General features: G+C 33.2%; 1 long non-coding RNA gene across 1 annotated transcript; it reads left to right on the forward strand.

The window, feature by feature from the left end:
• Positions 1–361: 361 nt before the first annotated feature.
• On the forward strand, positions 362–7,427 carry LOC148778990 (uncharacterized). Its single transcript, XR_016048646.1, has 5 exons — positions 362–479; positions 3,540–3,597; positions 5,995–6,092; positions 6,400–6,481; positions 7,083–7,427. It is a non-coding gene; the product is annotated as an uncharacterized LOC148778990 (long non-coding RNA).
• The last annotated feature ends 6,323 nt before the right edge of the window (positions 7,428–13,750 follow it).

Below are 13,750 nucleotides of genomic sequence, written 5' to 3' on the forward strand. Positions count from 1 at the left end.
GTCGTGTTAAATTTCATAAGTTCTATCTAGAAAATTATATACATCGAATTTTATATAAATAACATACTACCAACTCCGACCTAGAGCCAACACAGTCACTAGCAATTCTTGATCTGAATTGGTGATCCTTGATACAAATTAGTAACTTTTAAAAATTGTAATCCCAATGACCTGATGTAGGTTGATTTCGGGATTTAGAGAACCCTAGTGAAAAACGTTTGCATGTATGCCACTTGTATGACTTGTAAGCCACTTGGATAGCACCGTATGCCACTTGGAACCCCTGGGATATCACCTGCCTGTCGTCTCCCCCCACTTTCCTTGCTTATAATAAAACCCCATCACACACCTCCAAAAACTTTGCCTTCTCTCTCTCACGTCCTCCCTTTCGAATACTTAGAACCTCAGCCTCTGGAACCATTCTTGGAAGCTTGGAGGCTTGACCTATGTAAAGAAACTTGCAGTACTTTTGGGTACATGTAAGTAGATCTAGCATTTATGTCTCTATATTTTTATTAAATCATGAAATTTAAACAAGGCTATCGGTACCATTTTTAATATGGATGCAGTTTCGTGCTATGAATTTATGGTAGAATGTGTACTGTTTTTTCAGGACTGTGACTCTTATTTGCATGATAGATTTGAGTATTGAAGATATTTCTGTTGGTTATGAAAACTCATGAAAAAACACCCATGTGAATCTATTTTAAGATGAAAAATATCTTGTATTCATGCCTATTTCGGTTTGGAAGTTATTAGTCATTCTTTGAAGTATGTCAAAACTTTGAAATGGGTTACCAAGAACTTTGCTTGTTTTTAATTGGAACTGTTCACTAATCAATATGCCTCTGAATAAGCTCAAATCACTCTTATGAAAGATAAGTGAGTCTACTTCAAAAGCAGTTTTAGAATCAAAGCGAAATTCTCCAAGGTTTTGAAATTATTTCCCTTTTCTTATAAGGATGTCACTGTTGTGAATCCCGGGACTTTTCTAGAACTATTACAAGCATTGTGTAAGATTGTTTATTAACTAAATTGTATCAAAATGAGGGCAAACCATTTTTAAACGAAAATGAATGAGTCTAGTTTTAAATTGGTTCTGGAACCATGACCAAATTCTTTGCGGAGTGAAATTTAAGCCCAATTTTCCAAGAGACTGTCACATTGAAATTCCTGCTATTTCCCAGAATTGTTACATGTTTTTGTATAAGATTGTTTAATAACCAAATGGTATCAGTAGGAGCTCAAACCACTTTTAAATAAAACACGAATGAATCTAGTTTCACATTGGTTTTGAAACAATGACATTTTCAAAATCCACATTTTGAAAACTACTTACTTTTCTTAAAAGATAAAATGTACCTATCTTAGGGTTCTAAAAAGGAGGGGGGAAACGTGTCAAATATATACCCTGAAATGGAGGAATCTCAGGTTATAACAGGATGTAGTTTCAATAACGTCGGGGCTTTATGAAAATAAAGTAATGCCTCACCTCGAGTCCGTGCTTGAAAAGCACTTTGGTCATCAATACATTTCTATGTGGCCTCTAAAATCAATTTCCACCGCCGACGGTAAAATTTGAAGCACAAAAAAAAGTACAAGTCTGGTAGATCCGTGAACACTTATTTTTAAAAAAAAATAGATGCTCTATATAATATGTTAAATTATACATTACTTTAAAGACTTGAAAGTCTACATTTTTTTTATTTTTTATTTTCTACGACTACAATCGTCAAGGCCAAAATCAAATTGAAGATTTTTCAAGTCAGTGAACTTTGAGATGAAGTTTTACTTATTTTGATAGGGCTTCAACCTATCAAAACATGCTCCTTTATAAAACACATAACCCAAATCGAGGGTATCCCGATAATTTTTGAAGTTGGGAGAATCACAATAGGCCAATAGGGTATACCTGTATATGAGGGCTAGTTCAATGAATTTGAAAGCCAATTCAGGGGTATTTAAGGTATCAATCCCATATCTTATTCTAAGGGCTCTTTCAAAGCACGTATGCGCCATATCATCTCGCTTCTCTTCTCTCTCTCTATATGCTCTGTGGCGCTCACACTTTCTCTCTCTTGCTATCTGTTGTTCCAGTCTGGCCTGAATGAGTTCACATGCCTTTTTTAGGTAATGGTTTCTTTCTTTTCATTTTTTATTTTCATTTTCTATGGTGGTTATTTTGTCCCTGAATTTCTCTATGTTAATTAGTTCATGATTTTATTCTTGTTTCCTGCAATTCAGTTGACATTTGTTCCCCTTTTCTTTTTCAATTGTGAAAGTTTCTAGTAGCATCGAAAGTTACTTGTACTCAAAGTAACCAAGAAGATGCATCCAAAGGTGGGGTGTGCCACCCATATGAGGCACGTGGGGCCCACCCAATACCCACGTGGTGGGCCCATGTACACTATAGGCCTAATGTATTTTTTATAAATATTTTAAAATTGAACAAAATGAATTTTAAAACATTCTAACTTTGTAAATTAATAACTTCATTTTTATAAATCTAAAAATAATAAATAAAATATCAAATGACTTATAAAAATTCAAATAATAAATCTAAAATAATTTAATAATAAAATGAACACAATTAAATTAATATGATGCAAAAATGATCCATATGGTTTTAGGAATTCAATCTGTAATATGGGGTGCTCCACCTTCAATTGTGGACTACAGACCACACTAGCTTTATCGAACTGACAAAGTGTTTTTCATGACCTACAGTCCAAGCAGGAGCTCATTAACGAGTCACCAAAGTATTTTCCATGACCCACAGTCCAAGCAAGAGCTCATTAGCAGGTCACCAAAGTGAGTCAAAGGGTCGCAATCCCAGTCAGTAGATTATATGTCGTCCCTTAGAGATGAGTCAATGTCACCACAACTTGATGCGACCACAGCTCTATGGTGCATAGCGGTATCTCTCGTACATGCATACGCTTTACCAAAAGGTGAATATCTAGCTTTCCCGAATGATCTATCGATATGCAAGCCGTGTGATGGAACATGAATGAGGTTTTGGCCCCTGTCTCAGTAGGCCTACCATCACACAAGGGTCACACAGTCTCTCGGCTCACTCATTTAGGCCTAAGCTCCGACCTCATCAAGGGCTAACCCAAAACCCTCAATGGTTAATTCTTTATGCTCAGGTACCTTGGGTTTTCTAACCGACTAGCCTAGATCGATAAGAACAGTCCGGTACACCCAAACATCATTCGCTTAGTATGATCATCGAGGGATCGCACTTCCACTGAGTTTATATTTCACTATAATAAAACTCTTTCAATACACACTCATAAGGCCTTTAATGGTAAGAAGATAAACTTGATGCATTTGGATTTAAATTTCAGTATCGTCTTAGACCTTGCACATTAAGCCAGTAAAACACAGTAATTATGAACAAATGATAAACTTTCTTCTAAGAATAAGGAAAGTGGGCCAAGCTAGCTTTTGCACCAGGGTTCTCCCCGTCTATTTCACAGTATGTTCTGCTTTTGTTTACATGATTGGGATAATTACTTCTTTCCTATTAATCTCAGGTTTGTGATCCGATCGATTCTATTGTGCACAGTTCATGGATTCAGCATTCAATCTCATGTAAGCATCATTCTCAGATCGCTAGGTCGCTGAGTCAGATATGCCTTAAATCATGAAGCATGCCACAGTTTTAAGTGGATCTATGTAACCTGGCATTTATGTTCTCTCTCAGCTGAGACATTGTGTATTCCCTTCATATCAATATAGAAATCGGATTTTTTTTTCAATGATATACCATTAGTTTATAAACAATTACAAATCATATAAGCAGGACAGTAATACAGTTTGAATCAATTAATGGATGAAACTAAAAAAAGCTAAGAGGCAAGGAGCTTTCGAAGGGTTTCCTAATCTTTCTCGCAAAGATGAGCAGTTGTCTCGTTTTCAAGCCGACGTAGACTCCAGGGGAGAGAGAGAGATTCATGTTTTATCTTTATGAGGTTGCCCTAATAATGAAACTGAGGCACACCTCAAAAATTCACTTGATGATGTTTTTTCAATACTGAAAAAGCCCCAAAGCCTATCATCTCAATACAATGACGCATAAAAAGAAAAGATAAAACAAGGAATTAAAAAAAAACATTAAGTCTTGAAAATAGTGCATCGTGTAATGCATTATATTAACTGTCAATTTTCAAGATTTTCAAATGTTCATAGATGTTCTTGATCTACACTCTTTTTTAAGCCTTAAATTTTAAAATTAAAGATAAAAATAAATTTCAAGCCATTTCAATGCATAAGTTTGTTAGAAGGTTTTCCATAAAGTTTTTTATAAAAGTTATACTAAATATTATAAGTTGGATTAAGCCACGGAATGGGGGCTAAATTACCAAAATGACATAATAGTTTCAAACGTTGAACACGAAATTCATTGTGGACTTAGCATGAAACTTAAATAAGTACACATGTATATGAGATCATTTGACCACTTCAATAATTTTGTAAAGTGATTTAAATATGATTTTTTCTTTTTTTTTAATGTAATTATTCTTTTTCAATTTTACCGATGACCATAAATTTAAAATGAAATTAAAATACGGCAATAAGGTTTATGAAATGAGTAACTAGACTTAGCATTACTCCTCTTCCAATAATAACTTATGGGATGTAAAATATGTGATCCGACGTATAGATTTGTTTAGCTTGTTATTAAGTTGTTTGAAGTTATATTCCTCTAGCTCCTTATTAAAATTGAAGTATTGTTCTTATTCCTAAGCTATGATATATTTTCTATTTATTTACAAAGAGACCTTTTGTATGAGGGGCACAACTATTCCCACTTATTAGATGTCAAATTAGATCGCTTGGGTATTGGGTGAGTGTGGCGATTAAAGGAATTATGAGGATTTATAATAAACGTTTTGATATGATGGAACATGAACTTAATAGGAGTGTGGTTATGTGCATGCCATAATAAGCAAACAACATTTACTGATACCAGATTGAACTTGACAAGCTAGTACAGTCGGTTGGAAACAACCTATGTTATCTAGGCATGGAAAACTATTCGATAAGGGTTCTAATAGGACATTCCTTGATGAGGTCGGAGTATGTCAGACTGTGTGACCCTTTTGTGTTGGTGGCCTTTAAAGACGAGGGTCAAAGCCTCATGTATATATGATAGTCGTTTCGAAAAAGCGAACCACCTTTTAAGGTGAAGCTTATGTATGTGTAAGAGATATCACTATGCGTCATTAGAGTTGTGGTCGGCATCATGTCTAGGTGACCTTGGTACGCCTCTAGAGGAGAACCTGAAATCCACAAACTGGGATTATGACCCTTTGGCTTATCTGCCAAACTTTGGTGACCCATGAGCCCCTGTATGGACTATGGATCATGGGAAACACTGGGTCGGTTTGATAAAGCAAATATGGACCGTAGTCTATAGTTGAAGGTGAAATGTCCCAGCATTTATTTATTTAATTCCTAAACTATATGGATCTCTTTCCCATTTAATAAATTTAATTATATTTGTTTGAATGATATATGATTTCTAGAATTATTATTTGAATTTTTCTAGATCTCTGGATATTTTATTTATCAAATTTGGATTTATAAAAACAGATATATTGATTTTAAATTGATTTAATTATTTATATTGAATTTTATGAATTTTTTAAAATCATAATTTATTTTAATATGTTAATGGTCCCACCATTGCATGTGGGTAGGGCGTATGAAGTACCCACCTAGGGTGAGATGCCCCACCCTAATGAAACTTTTCTTGTGTTAGTTCAAGCTTTGGCAAAGTACTTTTGTGTTATTATTGGGATTGCCTTTTGCGTTGGTTTTCTTTTATTTTTGACAAAGGGAATGTTCTAAAATGCAGTTAATAAGAATCAAATTGTTGTGGTTGTAGATATGACGACACCTAGGTAAAATGGTTATTGTCTTTCCTAATTATTTGGTTGGGAAGTTAACAATGTTTCTGAACATTGGCTTTTATGTGCCTATTAGGATTCATCTCAACTGTATGGTTTGGATCACGAAACCCAATGTATGGTTTGGACCACGAAACCCAATGCCCCATTTGACTCCGATGAGAGATGCAGGAGGTATGCATTTATTGTGGTGGTCTTAATTTTTAACATTCTTGAAATAATTCCCTATTATTTCAACATTTTGGTTTTAAAGATTGATGTAAATTTAATTAAAAGATTGATGTAAATTTAATTGAAAGGGTCGCAAAATTGTCATGAATTTCCTTTTTCTTTTTTTTTTTTCTATCTTTTTTGTTCATTGAGTCCTGTTTTCCTCTTCTTGACTCATGAAACTTATTTCCTCTTTTTTCATATGCGTACCGTTCCATCCCAATGGAGATGAAATTCACTTTAATGTGTCTATGATGACTTTCTTGTACAGGGGCCACTCCAATCCATGATGGAATGCCAACTGCCATGAGTGACGGTGCATGGAATCCTTATGCACCAATGAGCCTATAAAGGTATAGTGATGGGTCCTTTAGGGCATATAAAATCATGCAACCCTTCTTTCTCCATTTTGGGTAAAAAAGAGAATTGTTATAATGGAAGTTTCTAGAAAAAAAAAAGATAGATTTAAACTTCGGAAATTTTCTTCAGCGAACTTTCCAAAACTTAAACAAGCTGCAAGATCGATGTTTTGTATACCTGATATCTCAGTCAGCTAAATGTTCTAATGTAGGGTAATGTGTTATTGAGTAATAAGTATACTCTCTCAGTCTGCTAAATATTCTAATGTAGGGTCATGTGCTATTGAGCAATAAGTATACTCGTGGGTAATTAATGAAGTTGCATGTTGATCTTTTTTTCTTATTTCCTCTATCAACAAAGATAAGAAGATAAACTTGCTGCATTTGTATTTAAATTTCAAAGTGTGTATCCATTAGAGAGGTGATATTCCGAACTCGTATGATCAAGAGACGATATTAATGCCATTTAGAAGTACACCATTAATGCATTTAGAAGTTTTTTTTGTACTTTTCCCCTCTTTCTCTAATTAATTAGCAAAGCCCATCTCTTTGTTTCCGAACCTAATTCGTTCGCAGTGAAACTTCGGACTTATAGCCATGACCAGAAATTACAAAAAAGACGAGGATGACTATGATGGTGGAAAGATGAAGAAGAAGCAGAAGAGATCAGAATTGATAGCTGATGTGGTTGAAGATGATTACCGCCTGAGAAAATGCAAGAGTCGACCTGGTTTTGAGATTTTGAACGATATCGCAGCTGTTGCAAGTGATGATGATCTCTCTTTCCAATTTTCTTTCTTCAGCTTAATTACTGCAAATTTGTGGGAAGTGGAATTTTTATTTCAATATGTGAGTATGATGTTGGGTGGTTTTGATTATGGGGTTTGTAAGCCCTCACAATGGTTCATATCATTAAAAATCTTCTACAATGTGGTTCATATCATTGAAAGTTTTGAAAGGGAAAAAGAGAAAAAAAAAATCATATAAAGAAAAGGAAAAAGAAAAAAAAAAAAATCAAAAAAAGGAAAATATCATGTTTTATATTTCATTCACTTATTTTCTTCTTCTCACAATTCCCTCTCTTTAGTTGCTATTTAAATTTATTTAATTTACATTGACATTAATTTACTTAATGTAAATTTCTTTAATTTCTATTTAATTTATGCTTATATTATGTAATGCTATTTGTTGTAGGCACGAGTGTTTATTTAATGTTTTAATGGCCATATGCTCTAATGTACCTAGCTCTTGTAACTTGTAATCATTTTCGATGCGACTATTGAGGCTTACTTTTTTTAAAGGATTATACTCAATAAAATATTTTGACTCATTTATTTTCTGAAATAAGTTGACTCTCTTTGGATAATAAGTCCTCTCAACTGGTAATGAAGAAAGCTAGTAAATTTCCTAGAATGTACATTTGTTTTGAAAATATTTAAATTTTTTTCTTCAATAAGATCGTGGAGAATGTGCATAGATTGTACGGTCTACTATGGGAAAATGACCATACATGTTGTTCTTGATTTTCTCTGAGAGTGGCTATCCTGTTGTTTGAATTTTTTGAGCTTCAGACAGATCTAATCAAATCACCCCGCTATGCAGAAATGTCAAACCTCTAGGCTCAACTCTGACTGGCACTTTTAAGCGTAGCCATAAGTACCTAATGTGAATCTACTTTGCTCTCTGATTTTTGAACCTCTGCATTAATGGCAGGAGAATGATGTTCCACTCTTGGTGCTTTGATAATGCGAGAAAGTTGCGGCTTCTATTTTGATTTTTTATGGTTTCATATCAGTAGGAAAATAAATTTCTATAATTGAGATGATGAAGAATGTTTCCTCTTGACTCTGAACGGTCATGGTGTATATATTGTTGCTCTGATATTATCAATCTCGATGCTGTGATGTACCTCATAGAGAATAATCATAGAATGATATTATCAATCTTGAAGCATTCATGTTAATGCTGTGATGTACTTCACAGAGAATAATCATCGAATTACAGTTTCATTCCTAAAAATACTAGAATTTCGTTAATTTAAGCAACAATGCATAGCCCTATTTTAGTATTTCTAAACAAATAGAAATATTTTGTATAATTATATAACTCTATTTCATGTTCATGTGAAAGATTTTATTGATGTGGGAAATGAGTTACAAGACGAGGTTGAACAAGATTTGGAAGACCTTGAAAGTTAATTAAAGAAAAAATTGGTCCATCAGATCACTTAGAATAAGAAAAATATGGTCCATCAGATCACTTAGAATACGAGGAGGAGACTACATATGTTGTGCAACAAGCTCTTTTGCCCTCAATGAAGATCCAAAGCTGTGGATGGTCAAATGATCCAAATCTGTGGATGGTCAAATGCGCGGTATGTTGAGCCAATGCGGGAGAGAAAACAAAAGTTATGTTGAACCAGTGCGGCAGAGAAAACAAAAGTAGGAGGACATTTCCTTTAATCATTTTTGTCGCAAACTTTTTGTGGGTGAGAGATATGGATCGTTGATCAAGGTGCCTTGTGGGGTGAGAGATCTGAGTCATCCATTCCATAGATGGGCCATCAACATTATGGAAGGTACATGGACCATTATCTCCATTTTCTTAAACCATTTTCCCATCAATATATTTAAATAAATTAAATCTATCAAAGATATAGTGCATACCATAAAATTGCATACTCCATCTCATATTTTCCATAAGAATATTTCAATAATATCAAGTCGAGATATTCCTTCAATAATCAAGATAAGATATAGTCAATATTTCCCAATCAATATTTGACCATATACTACAAAATAGAGTTACCACATTCAATAAACTTGTACTCAGAGTAATCAAGAAGAGGCATCCAAGGGCATGGCGTATCACCCATATGAGGCACGTGGGGCCCCACCCATTACCCACATGATGGGCCCATGTGCACTATGGGCCCCGATGTATTTTTTATAAATATTTTAAAATTGAAATTTTAAAACATTACAACTTTGTAAATTAATAACTTCATTTTTATAAGTCTAAAAATAATAAATAAAATATCAAATGACTTATAAAAATTCAAATAATAGATCTAAAATAATTTAATAATAAAATGAACACAATTAAATTAATATGAACACTACAGACCACACTAGCTTTATCGAACTGACAAAGTGTTTCCCATGACCCACAGTCCAAGCAAGGGCTCATTAGCTGGTCACCAAAGTCTACCCGATGAGTCAAAGGGTTGCAATCCCAGTCTGTGGATTATATGTCCTCCCCTAAAGACGAGTCAATGTCACCATGACCTAATGCGACTACAGTTTTATGGTGCATAGGAGTATCTCTCGCACATGCATACGCTTCACCCAAAGGTGGATATCTTGCTTTCTCAAACGATCTATCGATATGCATGTCGTGTGATGGAATATAGATGAGGATTTGGCCTCCGTTTCAGTAGACCTACCATCACACACAAGGGTCACACAGTCCTTCGGCTCACTCATCTAGGTATAAGCTCCGACCTCATCAAGGGCTAACCCAAAACCCTCCTTGGTTAATTTTTTATGCTCAAGTGGACCTAAAGTCTGATGACTTGATAATCGAGATATAGTGCACCTACTCTGCCTCCCAAGGATCAATAGCACAAAGGAACTCTCTGCTCCAACCCATCTCTGTGTCACATATTGGGATTGCGATCTCTAGATTTCGGGGTATGCGGCTGCGACCCCTACCATAGAGAGCTTTCTGTTCATCACGATCAGGTGGTCCTGATCCTGACTCAATAACTATTGTTAACCCATGTTTCCTTATGTGGGCAAATTTCTTGTTTCTTGGTGGAGGAATTAATATTCTTTATCTAAGTTCAATAGTGAAATTGCGTATGGAAATATGCCAAAGAGAGACTCAAACCGTATTAATCAAACACACTTTTATGTTAGATTATCCTAGTATCCATTTCTCTCTCTCTCTCTCTCTCTTTCTCACATACTCATGTATTTGCAAATTATCTTGTCATCAACCCACCGTCCCATGATGATACTGAGCACATTGAGAGAGACAAATGTGTTTGTGAGAAGGTTGGCATTAGATTATTGCAATATAGAAATTTAATTCATTTATGGTTTTTATTTTTTATTTGGGAATTTATGAAATGAGAAAAGTACCTAATAAGATCATTTACCTTTGTTACAAGGATGTCACAATTCCTGCTATTAGATTTGAAATCTGGAGGTTGGGCTTGTGCCATTGACCAGGCTCAATGGTCAACTGAATATTTCTTTAACTTTGTGATACATCCAAACCTGTTAGATTTGGCATCTAATGGCTGGGGTGTTTTGACCTCCTTATACCAAAGGTAAATGTTCTCATAGTTTGTAAGCCCTTGTGAAATTGTTTCATGGGATTTCATATTTCTACTGTCTTATTTTTTATGAAACTTATACCTTGTTCATTGAGTTTTACTTACGTTTTAATGTTTCTGGCAGATATTACTAATTTCAAGTCTCCTTTCCGAAACTTACCTTGGACCACCGTGCATTCGTTTGCATTTTCATGAATTTACTTCATTACCATGTGCATTTAAAACACTAATTTCAAGTCTCCTTTCCAAACTTACCTTGGACCACCGTGCATTCGTTTGCATTTTCATGAATTTACTTCATTACCATGTGCATTTAAAACAGGGCAAAGAGTTGGTCCTATATGGAAAGTGTGCTTCCGTATCCAACATAAAACGAAGTTTGAAAGGCGCCATATTTCTATGAAAAATGGGGATTTCCATTAAGGTTGTGGCCACAATGGAAATAGACTATTTAATTCAGAGTGAAGGTGGATAGAAAAATAAATTACCATTGATTTCTTATGGAAATTGTGAACCGAATCAGTTAACTGATGATTCTGCTGAACGGGGTGAAAGCGAGAAGCGAAGACGAATGAAAATATCAAAAGCAAATAAAGGAAATGTACCCTGGAACAAAGGCCGGAAACACAGCCCAATTAGGAGTCCGCAATATTTGATTCAGTTGTGTTGCAATCTTCCTTGTTTCTATCATTCTCTCTTGCTCCTTTATTTTTGGTTATTGGTTAGTTTTAGGGGTACTTATGCATTCAAAGTAGAATAGCAGAACAATTTCAGAAAATCAATTTGCAAACTTTTCATAACAATTTCATTGTGTGATTTACAAAATATATGATTGCTTATTAAAATATTTAAAATATTTTTTTTTGCTAATTTGCTGCTTTTTTTTGCTAATTTGTTTATTTCCATTGAAATTTTATTTGGGATTTTTCAAATATTTTTGTACTTTATTTTTCAACTTAACAATATTTTGTCCATTCTTTTTTTCTTTTCCAATATTTTTATACTATATTTTCTTATTATAATCTTTAAAAAAAACATTGTTTTTTTTTTGTTTGTGATTTTATTGATTTTTTATGTCATTTGTGACTGACTAGCTTACCTATTTTCTATATGGAGTTTTTTAAATATATAAAGATAAAATTAATTTTTCAACAATATTTCATCTTTTAAAAATATTTTATCATCCAAATTTCTTGTCATAAATTGTAAATATTTCGAAAAACTATACCCATTTTTTCTACAGAAAACCAATTTCCAACTTCTCATAACAATTTCATTTTGTGATTTACAAAATATATGAATCATGAGAGTATGGTTTCTACATTTTTTGTTATTACTTGGATAATTTTGTATTTTTTAATGAATTTTAATGCTTCTATAAATCAGCTGAAGTAAAATTACATATTTATATATTATATAAGAATTAGTTATTATGATTTATCAAATCTTAATTTTAAAGGGAGGAATATTAGGAATAGAGATGCAGTAGGACGTTGGTGAGGTTTCCGTGTAAGTCCAAATTGAAAGTAAGATTGTTGGTTTTGGTGCGAAGATTTTTTTGATTCTTTATGGGTTATATTTCTTTTCAAATATTTAGTACATGATGATTTTGATACATATCCTATTTTATTAATTCAAAAGGAGTGCGCTTTTTCTCTCTATAACTTTCTTTCTTACACTTTTTCTCTTAGCACTTAATCGCATCCTGAATAAAAGGATAAGATGAGTAGGATCGAGAAAACATTCAAATAACGCGTAGGATCAAGAAACCATATGAGTTCTTGATTTTTGTTATTGGTTTTATTCCCAAAAAAAACTTTACGAGTTCATAAAAATATATATATACATAGAATGTCCGTACATATTACAGATTCATTTCGAGAGAGAAAACCAGAGCAATAGTTAGAGAGAGAGGGCACGGGAGAATCTGCATTCCTCAAAGGCTCTCTTTGAGGTACGTATGTTAATATTAAAAGACCCAACCCAAGAATCTGCATTCCTCAAAGGGCCTCTTTGAGGTACGTTAATATTAGAAAACCCATGGATTATTAGATGAAATTTGAATATTGGTTTTTTCCAATTATTTCTTTCTTGTACCATTTTCATTTCCTTTTTTTTTTTTAATCTGAATTGTTGTTGGTCCCTATAATTTCTTCAATGGTTAATTCTTTTAAATAACCTAAGTTCCCTGGTCTAGATTTTCAAAATCCATTCTTTGGGGCGACCATAAGACACAGTAAGGCCCCACAATTCTATATAGTTTAGGGTCATATTGTTAAAACAAAAAATATGTTCATTTTGTTTTCCATTTCCAACATTTTTGTACTTTATTTTCCAACTTAAAAATATTTTATCCATTTTTTTTTCCCTGTTCTGATATTTTAAAACTTTATTTTCTTATTATAATATTCATAAGAACGTTAATTTATTTTTTTTTGTGAATTTTTTTTTTTATTTCATTTGTGACTAACTAACCTATTTTATATAGAATTTTATAATATAAAAGTTAAAAGTTATTTTTCAACAATATTTTGTGTTTCAAAAATATTTAATCATCCAATTTTTTTACAAATATTTTTTAAATGCTTCCCAAAAACTGTGCCCATTTTACTACAAAAAACAAATTTTCAATCTTCTCATAACAATTTCTTTTTGTGATGACTTTTTTTTTTTAACAAAATATATGAATCATGAAAGTATAGGTTCTTCATTTTTTATTACTTGAATAGCTTTGTAGTTTTGAATGTATTTTTTTGCTTCTAAAAATCAGCTATAATAAAATTCCAGATTTTTAAAAACAAAAATTATTTATTATGATTGATCAAGTCTTATTTTTAAAAGGAAGAATATTAGAAATAGAGATGCAGTAGGATGTTGTTGGTCATGGTTCCGTGAAGTCCAAATTCAAAGTTAGATGGTGG

Source organism: Amborella trichopoda, chromosome 13, assembly GCF_054954075.1.
Source record: "Amborella trichopoda isolate Santa Cruz 75 chromosome 13, AtrichopodaSantaCruz75HAP2 v2.0, whole genome shotgun sequence".
Taxonomy (NCBI): Eukaryota; Viridiplantae; Streptophyta; class Magnoliopsida; order Amborellales; family Amborellaceae; genus Amborella; species Amborella trichopoda.